The sequence below is a fragment of the Telopea speciosissima genome, chromosome 10 (genome assembly GCF_018873765.1).
Source record: "Telopea speciosissima isolate NSW1024214 ecotype Mountain lineage chromosome 10, Tspe_v1, whole genome shotgun sequence".
Taxonomy (NCBI): Eukaryota; Viridiplantae; Streptophyta; class Magnoliopsida; order Proteales; family Proteaceae; genus Telopea; species Telopea speciosissima.
In genome coordinates, this window is record NC_057925.1 from 11,289,626 (window position 1) to 11,308,571 (window position 18,946).

The 18,946-nt window shown below is 42.4% G+C and overlaps 1 protein-coding gene across 3 annotated transcripts in view; it reads left to right on the plus strand.

Moving 5' to 3' along the window:
• LOC122644199 (L10-interacting MYB domain-containing protein-like) overlaps positions 1-18,946 on the plus strand; it is a 43,578-nt gene that overhangs the window by 8,934 nt on the left and 15,698 nt on the right. For 2 of the 3 annotated variants that reach the window (XM_043837819.1, XM_043837817.1), the window contains exon 2: positions 16,425-16,589. The gene's annotated coding sequence lies outside the window, so the exon portion shown is untranslated. Of the gene's footprint in view, positions 1-16,421; positions 16,590-18,946 lie in introns of all 3 variants that reach the window. The other variant, XM_043837818.1, reaches the window with a different exon arrangement.

Here is an 18,946-nt window from a genome sequence, read left to right on the forward strand (position 1 = left end):
CTTTTCAGGAATTGGTCGCGTCAACAGCAACGGGTTGGCTAAGTATGCCTTCAAATCTTTGAAGGCTTTCTGACATTCCTCAGTCCACACGAAGCCTTTGATATCCTTTAGGTTCTTCAAAGTCTTGAAGAACGGTAAGCACTTATCTCTCGAACGGGACACGAACCTCGCTAGTGCAGCTATCCTCCCGTTTAGCCTTTGCACTTCACGAACCGTCCTGGGAGGGTTCATCTCGTGGATGGCCTTGATCTTGGCTGGGTTGGCCTCAATCCCTCTCTGGGACACCATATAGCCCAGGAACTTGCCAGAGCTGACCCCGAAGGCGCTCTTGGCTGGGTTCAACTTCATCTGGTGAGCTCGCAGTACCAGGAAGGCCTCGTCTAGGTTAGCTAGCCCCGTGCTCTCATGCTTTCTACAACGTTGAGATCTCGCAGATTCGCCGAGTCTCGCCCTAAACGCGATGCCGCTAATCTCGCCGGCTCGGACCGGTTGATCTCCCCCATTTTCCTACTAACTTACACTTCATATCTCAGACCGGACCGGGCCCCCCAATAGGCTTGGTAAAATCCCAACGAGACTCGCCTGTCTCGGTTTTTCAAGAGTGCTCTTATGCTTTTCACTAGCATATCATCGACGTATACCTCCATGTTTCTGCCAATCTGGGCTTTGAATATTTTGTTCACCATCCTTTGATAGGTCGCCTCTGCATTTTTCAGGCCAAAGGGCATGACCAGATAGCAGAAATTCTCCTGGTCTGAGCAGAATGTTGTGTATGTTTCATCTCCTTTCTTCATCAGGATCTGATTATACCCTGAATACGCTTCCATGAAGCTCAGCCTCTCATGCACTGCTGTCGCGTCTATCAGGAGGTCGATCCTCAGCAACGGATATTCGTCTCTTGGGCACGCCTTGTTGAGGTCTGTGTAGTCCACACACATCCTCCACTTACTATTTGGCTTAGGGACCATCACCACGTTAGCAAGCTAAGTTGGGAACTGCTCCTCTGTGATGAAGCCAGATGCTTTCAATTTCTCAATTTTTCTTTCATCGCGGCCTGTCGTTCTGGGGCGAACGTTCTCCTCTTTTGCTGTACTAGCTTCCTGGTGGGGTCCACGTGCAGGGCGTGCTTTGCTATGTGACGCGGTATGCCTGGCATGTCAGCCGCTGACCAGGCAAATACGTCCTTGTTCTTTGGAAGGAACGAGGTAAGCTCCCTCGCTATCCAGTAGGGATCCTCTTTTCACAGTTCTTGTGGGGTCCTGTTCGTCCAGTGGGACCTCAACGAGCTCTTCAACTGGCTCGCCCCTCTGGTAGCGCTTATCACCTTCGCGGTTGTCCACGACTTCCACTTGGTTGGCCGTCCCCCTACAGTTGCCTTTGATGCCCTTCAAGAACACAGCATGGCATTCGCGGGCTTTCTTCTGTTCTGTTTGGCACTCCCCTATGCTACTCGGGGTGGAGAACTTGACTTTCAGGTGCTTGGTGGACACCACAGCTCCCAACTGGTTCAGACTTGGTCTGCCTAATATGACGTTATAGGCAGTCGCAACTCGCACCATCATAAAATTAACCCTGATGGTCTTTTGACAAGGGGCGGTCCCCACTTTCATTAGGAGTTCTACTGACCCCTCAATTGGGGCTGGTGCACTTGAGAACCCATACAGAGGTGCGGATTTAGGCTTCAGCGTGCCTGGCTCGAACCCGAACTGCAAGTATGCGTCATAGGACAGCATGTCCACGGATGCGCCTGTATCCACCAAGATCCTGTGGACTGGACAATTGGCTATCATTGCCTGAACCACGACAGCATTGTCGTGTGGCCAGCTCAGCCCCTCTAAGTCCTCATCTGAGAACGTGATCACGGGCTCGGTGCTTGCTTTCTTTTCGGGCACCTCGGCTACTACCACGAACCGTGCTTTGGCTTTGGCCTTTCGCGCGGACTCTTGCCCTAGTCCCCCGAGGATGGTGAGGATAGCTGGCGTCGTGGAAGTGTTGGCCTCATCCGGGTCCCTTCGGACCTCCTTGGGGCCATCGCGCTGGTCACCATGGCGATCCTGATTACCTCTTCTTCTGTCTCAATCATCTCTCTTGTGGTCGCCTCTTGCAGCATCACGACCTTTGGAATTGCTCCTCCCATCTTCCTTGACATAACACCTCAGATGGCCCTTTTGGATCACATCTTCTATCTCTCTCTTCAATTGTCTGCAGTCCTCGGTGTCATGACCGACATCCTTATGGAACTTGCAGAACTTATTCTTGTTTCTGTCCTCAGGCCTAGAAAACATTGGCCTAGGTCATTGCAGCAGGCCCCGATCATAGACCTCCATCAGGATTTTGGTTATGGTGGTGTTGAGCGGGGTGTAGTCGGGGCTTTCATCCCGGTCTGACCTCGCCTTCTTGGTGTCTTTCTTCTTCTCATCTTTTTCGCTCATTCTCTTTTTCTCCGGAGCCTTGCCATCTACCGCCTTCCTTGCTTTCATGATATCGAACATATTGGCGTACTGGTAGCAGCGGTCCAGTAGCTACGGCATGGTAGTCACGGGGTCCAAGGCGAGCAACTTCACCAAATCATGATTGGTGACTCCATTATGCAAGGCGTTGAAAGCCATTGCGTCATCCAGGTCCTTGATCTCCAAGCTTTCCGCGTTGAAGTGGGTAATGTAATCCCTGATGGACTTATCAGGTCATTGTTTAACGGCTAGCATGTTGGCAGCGGTCTTCTTTTACTTCACGCTGCTCTGGAAGCGGCTTACGAACGCTTTGGCTAACTCAGTGAAGCTTCTGATTGAGTTTGGCTTCAGTTTTGTAAACCATAGTGCTGCCGGCCCTTTTAGGGAGGTTGGGAATGAGCGGCACGACACCACATCAGACCCGCCGTAGACTGTCATCATGGCATTGAAGTAACTGATATGGTCGTTGGGGTCGCCTTTCCCATTGTAGGCCTCAAAGGTAGGAGGCTTGAAGCCTTTAGGGAGTTCAGCCCTCATGAGTTCGGCCGTGAAGGGATGTTGGCCGGGTCTGAAGCTTTCCTCAGGGACATTTCCCCTCTCTAGAGCCGCGATCTTGGTATCCATCTCCCTGAGCTTACGGTCAAGCTCGCTTTCCATGATCTGGTTGACAACGGGGTCAGCACGGGCTCGGCGCACATTCAACTTGTCCCGCAAGTCACGCTTGGGCGACCTTTGTTGGACCACCTGTTCAGCACGCACATCAGAGGCTTTTGAGCGGGTCCTTTCGGTCCTGGTATGAGTCCTTCGGCCAGTGGACACCGATTGTTCCCCTTCTCGCAGGGGCCTACTTATGGTAGGCAGGTTCCCGGCGCGAACAACTTCCGGCGGGGGTAACTCTCTTTTGGACGGGTGTGAGGACCCAGCCCTGCTCCCCGTTGCACGCGCATCATCTCTGGCAGGTCTCGGATTCTCCTGTGTGTTCCTTGGGAGTACCAATACAGGTGCTGGGGGCAGGACTGGTGCTGGCAGGCCTACGAAAACAGCAGCTGCCTGGTTTGCCGCTCTCAACGCTTGCAACTCTCTGACCACATCCCTAAGGAACTCGTTCTGGTGGAGCACCTGTTTCTGCAGGTCCTGGATCTGGCCCACATTGGCAGGCGCATTAGGGTCTACCAACGTGGGAGTGATTCCCTGGGGCAATGGCGGTGGAGGTGGAAGTGCCCTGATGCCGCGGCTAGACTGGCCTTGATCCTGCATTGTATTTTGGTCAGCCACCTCAGTCGCAGAAGGTTGGGTTCCGGCGGCTTCGCCTGCAGTCGGGAGCTGGGCTCTGGTGGGTCTGATATTCGCTCGCCGTTGGGTTTGTTTTCCAGCTAGTCCTCCACCGCGAGTATTCTTCGTCACCCGGCGTGTGACTACGTTTTTCACAGCGGGTGGAACTTGAGTGTTGGTTGGAACGACGCTTTGTTCTCCCGCCATGATACCAGATTGTATTGTTTGAAAGAGGTTTCGAGGCTTTTGAGAATGTCGTTCCCACAAACGGCGCCAAACTGTTGTGTCAGAAATCCTGCAGGAGCGAGTTCCGCCTGCGAAACAAGGATTAGCAGAGAGGACCGGGCGTCACCGGTGATCTCACTCCGATGCTTAAGTTTGATCTTTGAGAAATAGTCAATTCAATGAGAATTCAGATAGTTTGGTCGTGTGTTACCTCCCATATTTAAGGTGGTTGAGAAGTAGAATCGTGCCTGAATAGGTAAGCTGGAATCTCGGAGTGGAGTGAGACCATTGTAGAGTGAAGTGTGGGGATAATGTTTATCCATTACTTCCCACGCGCCGGATTAGGCGTGGCGTGGGCGAAAGCCTCGGACCTTGGTTGGTCCATGCTAGACTTGGTGTTGTTTACGTAAGTTATGGAGGTCGTTCCTCTCATGCTTGGTTGTGGTCAGGCCGTCGCCGTTACCAGGCGAACGGGCTACGTCTTGGCGACGCAAGCTGGGGGGCGACCTTGTGCCTGCCATAGTACTATGTTCATGATTCGACTCTTTCTACGAGCTCGGGGAGCATCCTCGTTCGTGCTTGTCGGGCCGCGTGACCTCGTCTTGGACTCACGACCTCTATGGCTCGTTCTCGTCATGCCTGGTCCTTTGTCCCAACAGAACCAAATCCCCAAACCTAAATTCCCCCTTTTCTCCTAATTTTCCAAACTTCCACATTCTGTCCAAAACCATTCCAGCCATGGAAATTGTCTCAAACCTTGGTCGTGTTCATCAGTCCTCATAGAGAACTCAATCCAAGTTGGGAGCAATTCTGCCCAGCCAAACCCTAATAACTCCACTCTTTCTTCTTTCAAAAACCATAACCCTAGACTCCAAAACCTGCTGCTGATTCTGATTACCAGTCCTAGACTTGTTAAAACTTAACAAGACCTTCACTAGAAGACTCCCCAACATAAACTTGACCTAACCCTACCATCAAACCCCAAACCCCACTAAACCCTAATCCTAATTTGGCCAAAACACCTATTTTGACCTACCCAAAATTACTGTTCAGATCAGATCCTGGTTATTGGTTCCTAGTTTGATTATTCTAACCTAGGACTACATTACTTCTACATCTTTAAGAAGGAGATCTACATTAGATTAGAAATACATTCCTTCTATTGCTAGTCCACAATGTTGAAGATGTAGAAAACTGTCTGGGGTTATCATCTCCTATTCCTGAATTGCATTACAGTCAATGTTTTAATTTCCGTCAGAATTGGAGTTTCTAAAATATTTCTCTTTTGCTAAGGTTCTGTTTGTTTTGCTGAACAACACTGAACAACATTTCCTGGAAAATATTGTTATTTAAAAATCTTACATTATATTTTTCTGCCATATGCCATTTTTTTGGTTGGACACGATAAGGAGCTATGTTTAGGCATGGTTGATTGATTAGGGTGGAGTCCTCCATGGGTGCCAACTGTATCAGTTATCAAGATATCACCACCATTTTGGGAAAATGACTTCCTAGAGTTAAAAAATGGAAGTTGCTTTTCAACTTTTAGTATTTCATTTCCGTAAATATTTTCCAATTCTTATGCAATTTTGAATTGGTTTTTTACAATTCATGGAAAATATTTTCAATTGAAACAAATGGAGCCTAAATGTAGGAATCAAAATTGGGGGAGGGGAGGGAATAATATAATATTCTACTGAAGTTTGGAGTTTTTTTTTCTATTGAATCATCAAAATGTTGCTAAAAATGCCAAAATGATACATCTCTTAAGTGCAATTGCTGATTTCCACCTATTTGTTGTAAAATGGCTTGAAATTGGATCCTATACCCTTTTTAGCTCAAATTTCTCCCCCTGCACCCCTCCCAAAAAAAAAAAAAAAAAAAAAAAAAAGAGATTTCACAACATTAGAGCCTTTTGCAACATTAAGAATGAGATTTGCACCAGATTAGGGAGATTTTAAAGTGGGTTTGGGGAGCTTAAATACAGCATATTGTATAGATGTAACTATTCTGTTTTTACTCATAAAATGTTGTATTATACTTTTGAACTTTAATTAATAAGTAATTAATTAATATGATTAAATAAACAAGAATAAATCATAGGTTTGAATGGTATGATTTGTATATGATTCTATTGTTTTATTATCATGTTGTGATATATCCACTTATGTAGAATATACTATATTGATCATAACCTATACGACAAACTGTATACTTAAGTTTCAATATATTACAGCCATTTTGGATGGCTTTATTGTGTATCTAATTACACCTAGATGTGTGTTTATGCTTAAATAAGGATCTATATGTATATATATATATATATATATATTATTAGAACTTAGAAGTGTATGCTGGAGGGTAAAAAGGGAAAGACCGCACTCGGGATTAGCGTCAGGTTCTAGCGTTAATACCGAGAGGGCTTCCCCCTCCTCTCTTTTTGTTCCTTTTCTGCCCTTGTATTGCTGATATATATATATATATATTTAAAGCTTTTGGGTCTGGTCTCTCTCAATATAGAGAAACCTGCTTCTCCCTCACTCTCTTCTTCTTCATCTTATTTCTCTTTTCTTATTTACGTGGTATCAGAGCTCATCTGATCAAGAGGGGCTTGCTTCCATCTCTTTCTTTCTCTCAGTTCCTTTCTAGCACAATCGATTGAAGAAAGAGGGCTCTTCTCAGTCTCGGTTTGTAGTCTCAAGGGATCTCCTCTGCTGTTAGGGGTATCTTACCCCATTTCTGAAGTGTTGAAGTATTTGGAAGGCTGCTCCAATGGTTTGAAGACATCGGTAAGACCTTCATCTCAGGTTTGCTGTCTTTTGTATGGATTTGTAGGTGATTGAATCCATATTTTGACCTGATTTCTACTCTTTTCGGTGGCTCTTTAGTGCCCATTTGTGCTTCGGTTGCTCTGCTGCCTTTATCTCTAGTGCTTGTTTGTGGGCTGTTACTATTTCTTTGGGGTTTTCTTGGTGGTAATTATGGGAGCGACATCGAAGGATACAAAGGTTGTGCCCGAGGTTGTATCCTCATCCCCAAATTTTTTGACCTCTAAGAAGCTAGAAGGAAGTCAGAATTTTCAGTAATGGCACAAGATTGTGACCTTGGTTCTCACAGGAAGGGGTGAGAAACATCATTTGACTGGAAAGAAACCTGCTACCATGGCTGATGATGCTTGGGAGGTTGCTGATGCTCGTATCTTGGGTCAGATGTTAAATTCTATGGATAGTAATATTATAGACTTTGTGACCCATATTGACACTGTTAAAGATCTATGGGATTATTTGGCTGTTTTATACTTTGGACACAACAACCTCTCCAGGATTTATGAATTCTCTCAAGAGTTTTATCGAGGTGATAGAAAGGGTCGACCCTTGACCCAACACTTTGCTGATTTCAAGAGGATGTATGAGGAGTTGAATGCTTTGCTGCCCATTACCTCTGATGTTACCCAGATGTAGCAACAACGTGAGCAACTAGCAGTTATGAGTTTCTTGGGCAGTTTGGGCCCTGACTTTGACTCAGCACGGTCTTAGATTCTTGGGGGTGTCACAGTTCCATCTCTTGTAGACACTTTTTCTGGAGTTCTTCGTGTCTCATGACACTACTCGAGTCTCTTCTGGTGATAGTTCTGCTCTTGTGAGTAGTAGCCGTAGTGGGGGTCATCAGCCTGCCAAGTTCCCCCCAGCTGTACCTTTTGCTAGTACCCATGACTCATTTGAGAAGTCTGAGAAATCTGGTCCTCCAAGGACTTGCCATCATTGTGGCAAATCTGGTCACATTCAGCGTTATTGTTGGAAGCTACATGGCAAACCACCATAGTCCAAGATAGCCAACACTGCCAGTGTTGACCTTGCAGCCCCACTTGTACCTGTTGAGGACCGTCGTGTGACTTTGACTATGACAGAGGAGGAATATGCTTACTATAGCCAGGGCAAGGCTACTTAGGACATTTCTTCCACTGCTACTTTTGTCCAGAAAGGTAATCCACTGCGTGTCTCTCCACTTCTCGGCCCTAGATTATTGATTCAGGGGCCTCAGACCATATGTCTAGCATTTCAAGTATCTTTTCCTCTTTACAACCTTCTCATTCGAGTGTCACCTTAGCTGATGGTTCCTATGCCACAGTCAGAGGCATTGGTACTGTTTAGCCCACTTCTTCCTTGTCTCTTTCTTCTGTCTTGTATGTACCTAAATTTCCTTTTAATCTCTTATTTGTTAGCCAACTTAGCAATGCCTACAACTGTTCCATAACATTTTTTCCTGATTCTTTGTTCTTTCAAGAATTGCGGACGAAGAGGACGATTGGTAGAGGCAGGGTCTCAGGGGGGCTCTATCTTCTTGAAGACACATCTTCAGTTGCTTTTTCGAGCACAACTACCCGTCATTAGCTTCATTGTTGTCTTGGTCATTCTTCTTTATAGAGTTTGCAAAAACTGTTTCCTAGTTTGTGTTCCCTTTCAGTTTTAGAGTGTGAGTCGTGTCAGTTTGGGAAACTCCACCGTGTGAGTTATACCCCTCGTGTCAACAAACGGGCCTTACATCCCTTCTCTTTGGTTCACTCTGATGTATGGGGTCCTTGTCGTGTGACTTGGTTGTACTTGATGAAAAGTCGTTCAGAATTGTTCTCTATTTTTTCTTCATTTATTGCTGAAATTAAGAATCAATTTGGCTCTTATATTAAGGTTTTGCGTAGTGATAATGCATGGGAGTATTTTTTGCCCCTTTTTCTAACTTTATGACCACTCGTGGGATCATTCATCAGTCTTCCTGTTCTGACACACCTCAACAACATGGTGTGGCTGAACGGAAGAACTGTTACTTGATGGAAGTTACTCGGTCCCTTCTCTTTGAAATGAAAGTGGACAAGTCTTTATGGGCTGATGCAGTGTTAACTGCTTGTTATCTTATCAATCAGATGCCCTCCTCTATCCTAGGTGGGGGCATTCTTCATGCTTTGCTCTTTCCTTCTGACTCTTTGTTCCCCTTGCCCCCACGGGTCTTTGGGTGTGTTTGCTTTATTCGGGACCATACTCTTGGTTTGTCGAAGTTAGATTCCAAGGCTATTAAATGCATTTTTGTGGGATATTCTCGTGTTCAGAAGGGTTATCGTTGTTATTCTCCTGTTCTTCACAAGTATTTTATTAATGCTGATGTTTCTTTCTTTGAGTCTCAAACTTATGTGTAAGAACCTGTTGAGGATCCTTCCTTGGATGAGGATCTTCCTCTTTGTGTTATTCAGCCTCCAGTGCAGCCTCCAATCATTCATGTTTATCATCATGAACCTCGTTTGAGAGAAGAAGTTGTTGCCCCTATTGATGCTCTGCCTACTACCACGTCTTTGCCGTCTGTGGATGCTACCCCTGCTCCTATCTCTTCTGATTTGGATCAGCCCATTGCACATCGGAAAGGTACTCGTCAGTGTGTTAAACACCCCATTTCTTTTCATGTTGCTTATTCCGGTTTATCTTCTACCTTTCAAACCTGTCTTTCCACTGTTGCTTCTCATCCGATTCCTAAGGGCATTGCAGAGGCATTATCTATTTCAGGCTGGAGGACAACTATGGAAGAAGAATTACAGGTTTTGGACCATAACCACACTTGAGACCTTGTTCCACTACCCCTGGGAAGTCTGCCATTGGTTATCGGTGGGTCTATGTGGTCAAAGTTAATGCTGATGGATCTCTTACTCGCCTGAAAGCTCGATTGGTGGCTAAAGGCTATGCATAGGTTTATGGTGTTGATTATTTGGATACCTTTTCTCCAGTTGCCAAGCTCACCTCTGTTCGGGTCTTGATCTCTCTTGCCGTCTCTCATCGGTGGCCTATGCATTAGCTCGATGTTAAGAATGCCTTCCTCCATGGAGATCTCCAAGAGGAGGTGCATATGAAGCAACCTCCAGGGTTTGTTGCTCAAGAGGAGTCTGGGTTAGTTTGTAGATTGAGGAAATTCTTGTATGGTTTGAAACAGACTCCAAGGGCGTGGTTTGGCCGGTTTACAGAAGTGGTTCTTGAGTTTGGTTTGTCACGCTGCAATAGTAACTACTTTCTCTTCTATCGACGGATAAGTACTGGAAGAATTTTTCTGGTTGTATATGTTGATGACATTGTGATTACTGGTGATGACTCTATAGGAATTGATAGTTTGAAAACTCATCTATAACAAAGATTTCAAATTATAGATTTGGGAAAGTTGAATTATTTCCTAGGGGTTGAAGTGGCTCAATCCAAGAAGGGAATATCTCTCTCACAACGGAAGTATACTCTTGACTTGCTTAAGGAGACTGGGATTCTAGGTTGTAAACCTCTTGATAAACCAATGGATCCCAATATCAAGCTTGTTGCAGATGAGGAGATCCCCTTCATGATCCGGAAAGGTACAGAAGGTTGGTTGGAAAGCTGAATTACTTGACATTCACTCGACCTGGTATTTCACATCCGGTCTGTGTTATAAGTCAATTCATGTCATCTCCTAGGACACCTCATTGGGATGCTGTCAATCCTGTTATTTGGATTTTAAGGTATCTCAAGAAGGCTCCTGGACGAGGATTAGTGTGCACTGATCATGGCCTTACACGAGTTGAGGGATTTTCTGATGCTGATTGGGTTGGATCACCGATGGATCGGAGGTCAACTACATGCTATTGTGTATTTGTTGGAGGGAACTTTGTCTCATGGAAGAGTAAGAAACAGAGTGTACTGGCAAGATCAAGTGCAGAATCAGAGTACCGAGCTATGGTCCATGCTACCTGTGAGCTGGTTTGGTTGAAGATGTTGTTGACTGAGCTAGGGTTTGAGAGCTCCACACCAATGCAATTATGGTGTGACAACCAAGCAACGATACATATAGCCTCAAACCCCGTATTTCATGCGAGAACTAAACATATTGAAGTGGATTGCCACTTTATAAGAGAAAAACTCCAACAGGGCGTAATCTCTACAAAGTATGTTAAGACTGGAGAACAACCTGTTGATATTTTCACTAAGTCTCTAGTAAGTGGGAGGGTTGACTATATTTGTAACAAGCTGGGCATGATTGATATATATGCTCCAGCTTGAGGGGGAGTATTAGAAGTGTATGTTGGAGGGTAAAAAGGGAAAGACCCCTCTTAGGATTAGCGTCAGACATTTTGACGCTAATACCGAGAGGGCTTCCCCCTCCTCTCTTTTTTTGTTCCTTTTCTACCCCTATATTGCTGAGATATATATATATATATATATATATATAAAGCTTTTGGGTCTGGTCTCTCTCGATATAGAGAAACCAGCTTCTCCTTCACTCTCTTCTCCTTTCCTTCTCTTATTCTCTTCTTCTCTTCTTCTTCTTCTTCTTCCTCTTTTCTTATATATATATATATATATTTATTTATTTATATTTCTCCATTTCCCTCGCTTCTATGATTTTTACCATATGACCTTACTTGAACAGTATCTATTCTATAGGCTTGTAGATTTTTACCAGATTTCCCCTGATTTCGAGGAAATATTTCCCTTTAACCAAGGGTTGAAAACACCCTCTCAAAGAAATTTGGAACTTTGATACAGTTAGAAGGTTAATTCACTATATTTCTAGTAGCGTTGTTGTGTTTTTAACCTTATAGTACTAATAACTTTCTGCTGCATTGTGATGGTAGCGTCCTAGCGTCATGAAAGCATTAAAAAGTTCATTGCTTAGTGTAAACCATGACAATGAACTATAGTTTCAAATTTAATTCGTGGAGTCTGATATATTTCAGGAATGGTAGACTGTAACATAGATATTGTTTAGCCCATGAAATGGGAAGAAAACTTCTGCAGTCTTTGCATTAGTGAAAAATACCCATCTCTGATAATACATTGCCACTCGGAAGAATTCCTGCTGGCATGCTTGATCTTGTATTTCTCATTGAATGAACTCAAAATTGTTTGTTTCATCATCAGTTTGATAGAGAGATATGGTAGCATGTGAGTTAACTACCCATAAACAGCCTGGAGAGAACTTGTTCAGTCTTTGCATTAGTGCAAAATACCCATCTCTGATAGTACATTGCTGCTTGGAAGGATTCCTGCGGGCATGCTTGGTGTTGTATTTCTTATTGAATGAACTCAATTTTTAGTTTCGTCATCAGTTTGATAGAGACATATGGTAGCAGGTGAGTTGACAACCCATAAACAGCTTTACTAAGTGTCATTGTAATTGGTTTGTGGAAGGTGATGTCGTGCAATGATCAGATACAGCCTAATTAGAAATTGTGCATTCTTGCTAAATTGTTCTTTCAGGGCCTCTAATGTAGTCCTAGATAGGTAGGAGACCTACTAGGAGCCAAACAACAGGATCAAATAACAAAAGGGGCTGCTGGTTTGAATTCAGCACTAGGATTTAGGTCAGTTCCTAGGGTTAGGGTAGGATAATGGGAATCGAGTTTATACGATTACACTAGGCAGGTTTTGGGGAGTTTAGAAAGCTAGATTTGGTTAGGTTTAGATGAGAATTCAAAATTCCAGAAATTAGGGTTAGGGTTTCAGGTTTGGGTTTTAGAAATTTGGTCAAATTTAGGGTTTTGAAAGACAAATAGGGGCAGCAGCTTGGGTCGAGTGTAGGGGGTGTTAAGGAGAGGCTGTGGTTTGAATTTGAAGTAATTCTAATGGTTGAATATGGCTGGACAGCAAGATCTAGGGTTTAATGGAGTTAGGGTTTATGGGATTCAAACAAAAAAAAAACGGATCGATTGGGGGAAAGGATTAGAGGGTTAGAAGAAGAAATTGGGTGTCAAACTTACGGGAGATTCCACTGGCAGCAGCTTAAACAGATGTGAAGGATAGAACCACCTTCGAATTGAAGAAGATCCTCCCAGCCGTCACGGCGTAAGGAGTCAACCGGATTCCACCAGTCTCTTTCCACCTTGAGATCCACAAAGATGCACACTCACAAGGAGCAACACTCAACAGAGCAGGGCAGCAGCAATGGCAGCAAACAAAAGTTTTTCATTAATCAAATTCGTATTCAATGCTGGCCTCCCTTACAAACTTATATAGAAGACTCAAAATAGACTTGGACACTAAAAAGGAAAGGCCTAACCCTATCCCTAACCTATTAGGTAACTTAAACTAACTAGGAAACTGAAATACTTAAGGACATAGACTCAAAACATGGCTGGACTTATAGAGTAGGCCTGTAAATGGAGTGGATTCGGCTCAGATACGGATCGAATGTAATCGGATTCGGATATATCCTGGTCGAATATGGATACCTCTAAACGGATTCGGATGGATTTGGATGCGGATCGAATTCGGATTTTCGACCATCCGTTTACACCTCTGCCTTGTGTAACTCGAACCTTCCTCCCCCTAGTGGATACAATTCACTCTCAATCCATAGTTTTTGATCATGATTCTCTTTTCCTCATATTCTAGAACCTGTTGAATCTTAAAAAACCCTCAAGATCATTATTTACTTAATTTTTTATAATTAAGTATTCGGATTCGGATTTGGATTTTTATCGGAGTATTCGGATTTTTTTTCGGATATCTCTAATTGAATACGGATGCCCCTAAACGGATACGGATGCGGATCGAATTCGGATTTTCGGTTATCCATTTACAGCCCTATTATGGAGTCCTAATCCAGCCCAACTTACATCACATGACCACTTAAGTTGTCACATGACCACTTAACTAAGTCACATGATCACTTAAATTGAACCAATTGGATGCAACCAATTGAACCGGTTCAATTAAAAACATAAAAATAAACTAAGTTTTGGGCTAATCCCGTATGCAACCTATATACCCCTAGTTTAGGCTCATTAAAGTGGCCTATTACATAGAAAACCCTTGGGATCAAAGGCTCAACATGTATATCTCCCAACCCTAGACTTATTCCTAATAAAAGAAGCCCAGTTTGGTAATTATTCTGCATCAGCCTCTTTGGTATCATTTTTCATTTTCATTTTTACCTATTTAACATAAATCATTAATGAAAACCATTTTTATCAAAACATAAAATTGGTTTGGTAACCAATAGATGTAAAATTTTTTTTTTTTTAAGAAATGTGTTTGGTATCTCTGTGCAAAATGGTTTATTGAAGAAATGGGTTAAGAGATGTTCCCTTCACCCATCTTCTTTATAACTCTCTCAGTTCTCCTTGCATTACAGTGGTGTTTTCTAGCCGTTTCCAACACTTTTCCAGCCTCCCGATTTCCGCTAGATCATCGTAGTAGGTGGGTCTCCCTTCGCCGGGACTTATTGGCCCCTGCTACTCCGATTAGCCGCGAGTTGCAACGGTGGGAAATAAGTCATCTGGTTTGGATTGCAGGCTTGCAACCTTGCTGGAACATAGCTTCCTCCATTTTTTCTCTGGAACAGAGGGCTTGGATCAAAATTGTGATTGAAGAGATTGGATTTGTGTGTGTGTGGAGAGGCTGCATGTTTGATCATGCTAAATTATCAAGTTTTCACCCCAAAAGTACTGCAAAACTGAGTCGTGTTTGAAGAGAAGCTTCACATAAATTTAGAATGTTCTGAAAGAAATTGGTTCATTTAGAAGTTCTAATGTTGTGATAATAGAACTTTTGATCAACATAACTGGGAACTCTTTATATTTTGGATTAAAGTCATCTCTTAATCATTTATTTAGGTATGCATTTATTAATAAAAAGACCCGCATAGCTTCCTCCATTTTTTCTCTGGAATAGAGGGCTTGGAATGAAGTTGCATTTGGGTCACATCCCTTCCTCCTCATCTCTTGCACGAGGTCCAATGCATCTCCTATTTTCACCACCATTGCAAAACCAGCCTTAAAAACCCTAAAATCTGCAACTGATTTGGGAACCAAGTCACCAACGATGGTTAGCCGTGAGTCACTGCTGTTCTCTTTCCGGCGTTTGAGGGTGGCGTTTTGGTAGTTAGAACCTCGAGAGCGTTCGCCGGAGGGTTTCGAGGCAAGTTGTTGCTTCGGTCGGTTGCCGTGAGTGGCGATCAAAAGACGCAACCGTAAATTGCTTGGTCGGGGAAGAAGAAGAAGAGGAGGAGGAGGGGGGAGTGGGGGCGTACCTTTCTAATTAAAGGAGGAAATGACTCCTTTACCCTTGACTTTGGGACTTATAAGCACATGCTCATTAAAGTACCGAAAAAATGACTAAAAAAGATTTTTGGCCAAAATCCATAATAAGGTCTCAACTCTATTATGGTTATTCTATTATTTTGATGTTTTGTAAATAGAAATAGTGTCTATAAATTGTACCAAACACTTGTACAAACGTTTGTGTCAGAAAATGAAAATGAAAAGTGATACCAAAGAGGCCCTCAGACAGATTCCCCTCCCCTACCCCCCATTTTCTTCTCGTGTGCATCCCTTATCCCTCTAGTTTACAAGAGTTAGAGAATCTGACAGCCATTTGCAGACAATTTGCCCCCAACATCCATCCATCCCCCCCTTCCCCCCAAAAAAGTTTATGCCTGGTGGGATGTAAAATTATGGATGGGTTTATGAACTCCCTTCTGGAAAACTTAATGACAGAAATTAAGCATCCCTCAGGGCTCAGGGTTCTGCTTCCCTCATATGAGAAAGGTTTTACCATACACTAATTGCTTCCATTTGACCTTATTCTCAGAGTTCCTCAATACTTTTTCTAACAACAGTGTTAACCATCCATCAAGTTATTCAAATAATGAAGACTAATCACGGACCAGAAGTCCAGCAAGAGACTAGTTCTTAACCGGATCTCATAATGTAAGTAATAGCATCAAAACCTTTTACATGCATGCTTATCCAAAAATAAATTACAAAAAAAGGTGGCAGTTCAATTGGATTGGAAATTTTGAAATCTAACTTCACACCTAATCCAGCTAAGATTTGTACAAAAAAATTCCAGCTAAGATAATATAAAAAAATAATGACAGAATTTAAACGAAAACAAACATTAAGACCCTTACTAACTAATAAATAAATCCCCATATCCCTACCTCTTACCTATATATTAGGTCCATTAAAGATGCATATTGCATCAAAAAATCCTTAAACCAAAGGTCCAATAGATATGTAACCCAAACCCAAGGCTTATTTCCACTAAAATTTGCCCACTTCTGTGATTTATCTACATCATTCTCCCTTCTAAAAAAGTGTGGTATGAAATGGATTAGTGAGTTGCTAGTTGATATCCAAGATGTGTTATTGTTGCAGTCCAGCTAGGAGGAGGTCTAAGCAGCTCACCTTTAATGTTAAGAGAAGTTCTGGTAAAAGGAACCAGGTAACCTATAGTTTGTTTGGGTTTCAAACATGATATAAGGATGTTTCAGCTTGAAATTTTATTCTGGAAAATTATTGTCAATGAGTATATTTGTTCAAGATGTTTGTTAAGATGTTTTTCCAAAAAAGATGCTGTTCCTTTCATGTATTTTTTTCTTGACCACTTTAACTTTCAGCTTTTGCTTACTGTGTATCAGATTTTTTCTAACTATAATATGCCTCTGAATAGTATTGCCTGTTATTTTTAGCAGCAACGGTATCTTCAACAGACTTATGGATGGGGAACCTAGTGAAGCATCAACGCCTCCAGTTGATTGATGTTCACTAATTTTGGTGTAGTTTCTCCTTCCCATGAGACCATATAATATAGGCCATAGAATCTGCATTTTGGAGGAAGATTATATTATTGAAACAAGGTAAGTCTGTTCCTTTGAAACTTCCTAGTAAGCAACCTTTTTACATGTTTATACTGGAGTTACATATTATTTTTATGAAATGAGTTATTCACTATGGTTACAAAAAGGGATAATTGTTTATAATTTCATCTAGTTTTAATTTTTGTATTGATTCCTTAATACATTTACATGACAGGCATATAATACTTACACATTAACTCGATATTGTGATGTGTTTTGCACTTTTGTTTGGTTTTCTGTATATAAAAAAACTCTGAAGCAATGACAATTTTGGTTCTGTGAGTTCTTCACTTCTTTCCAAGTATTTGATTGACCTATTTTGGGGTTTGTTTTTGGGGTGCGGGGGAGGGATTGAAATACAATGCTTGGTCCCAAATTTTTTCAAGTCAGAATCTAGGATTAATCAGGCTAAGAGAGCTGGATATAGAGAAATCTTTGCTGAATTCCTGCAGTAGTTGCAGTAGAGAATACCAACCAAAGGAAGGGAATCTTCTTCTGGTTCTGTAGAGCAATACCTGCTTAAACTGAAGAAGAATATAGTAGAAAGGAGAAGGAATAGTAAGAGAAGGGATGTTTGATGGGAAAGAAATCAGGAAGAAGACGAGAGATAGCAGGAGAGAAAAGTAAAAGAAGAGAGAGAAGTACAGAAATGAGGGGGGAAAGGGGAAGAGAGGAGTCGTCTAAATCAGTTTCTCAATAAAAAAAGGTTTCTGTTTGTTCCACTGTTGATTGGGGTGAATTACAACTCTTTAAATAAAAAAGAAACTGGAATCCCTATAGACTTTAACATCTTAACAAGCTATACCAATTAAAAACTAAAGTAAGATTTTCTAAATAATACAATACTAGTCTAAACTAAACCTATGACCAGACTGGGCCCGACAACTTCAACAGCTGTCTTTTAGCATAATTAAATGAGAAAATTACATAGACTCCCTGAGAATTAAAGAATTACATAAAACCCTTGTGAAAAATTAAAGAATTACATAAAACCCCTTCTATTAGAAAAGACAGGATTTTGATGGTTTGTAATTCTTAAAGCTTCCAAAGCCTATTATATTTGTTCAGCCAATCCAATGCTACTGCATCCATATTCAATTCTTCCCCTCGAAAATAGTTTTCAACCTTCTTGTGCTCGGATGAGGAACAAGTATGCTGTCTGATTCAACATGCTGGAGGAGAAATGATCCTGCTGTGCTCTTGAGCTTAAGGGCTGGGAGGTTCTTGGTGGGAAGAAGCTTCATTCCTAGCCATACGTGTAGCGGCCCCAAATATGGATGCTGGTTCTCACAGGCCGCTGTGTGATAATTGTTGAAGTCGATAGTTATATGGGCAAATAGGTCTTTGTGTCCTTGTTTTATTTCTGTTTTTTGTGTTTCAGCATATGTAAGGGCAGTTCTGTCCAAGTCACATTATTTTATAAATAAGCATTAAGTAACCAGCGAGAGAACATTCTGTTCTCACGCAGGTCTCCTCTTCCACGAGTTTTGCTCTCTTCTTCTCCTCCTCTTTCTTCTTCTTCGCTCTTCTCTTCTACTTTCTTTAATCTGATTTTCTAACTTCTGGTATTATAACATGGTATCAGAGCATGATTAATCAGATTAGAGTAATCCCCCCACGATCCTCTTCTGATTTCCCTTCATTGATTTTTGGTTTGTGGTGTACAGCCACCTATAGCTGCTTCTTCTATGATGTAATTCCACTCCTTGAAGAATGAATGGAGTGATATTTATTAGGGTAAAGTACACGTACCCCCCTGTAATGCACCCAATATTCCTCGTACCCCCCTAAGCTTCTGATAAGTCCACGTACCACCCCTGCTTTACCCCTCTAATGCCATTTTAAGTCCACACCAAGTGTTAAATGCTAGAAAATGACCAAACTACCCTTTCTTCTATCTGTTCTAAAATTTGAAAAGACCTAATTGCCCTGACCTATTTGCTAAAATTTGAAAAGACCAAAATACCCTCGTCTTCCCCAAATCATCATCTTCTTTTATCATGTAGATACCCACCACCACCACCACCACCACCACCGCTTTAGAACGGATATGCACTACCTCTCTCTCTCTCTCTCTCTCTCTCTCTCTGTCTCTCTCTGCAACTGATCGAAGGCGATGGACAAAACACATAATATACTTGTTTCATCAACAAAAACCCGTCAAATTCAATGCAGATAGAACAGTAACCTTTCATCACAGGTTTAAATCTCTAAAAAGGTCATCCCAGACCCTAACTTCACCCATTTTCCATTTCTCAACGCACCCAAAAAAATGTCCACAATCCTTTCTTCTCAACAGAAGGTAAACCAGAAAAGAAAACTATTTAATTCAATCAATCTCTCAAAACCAACAAATA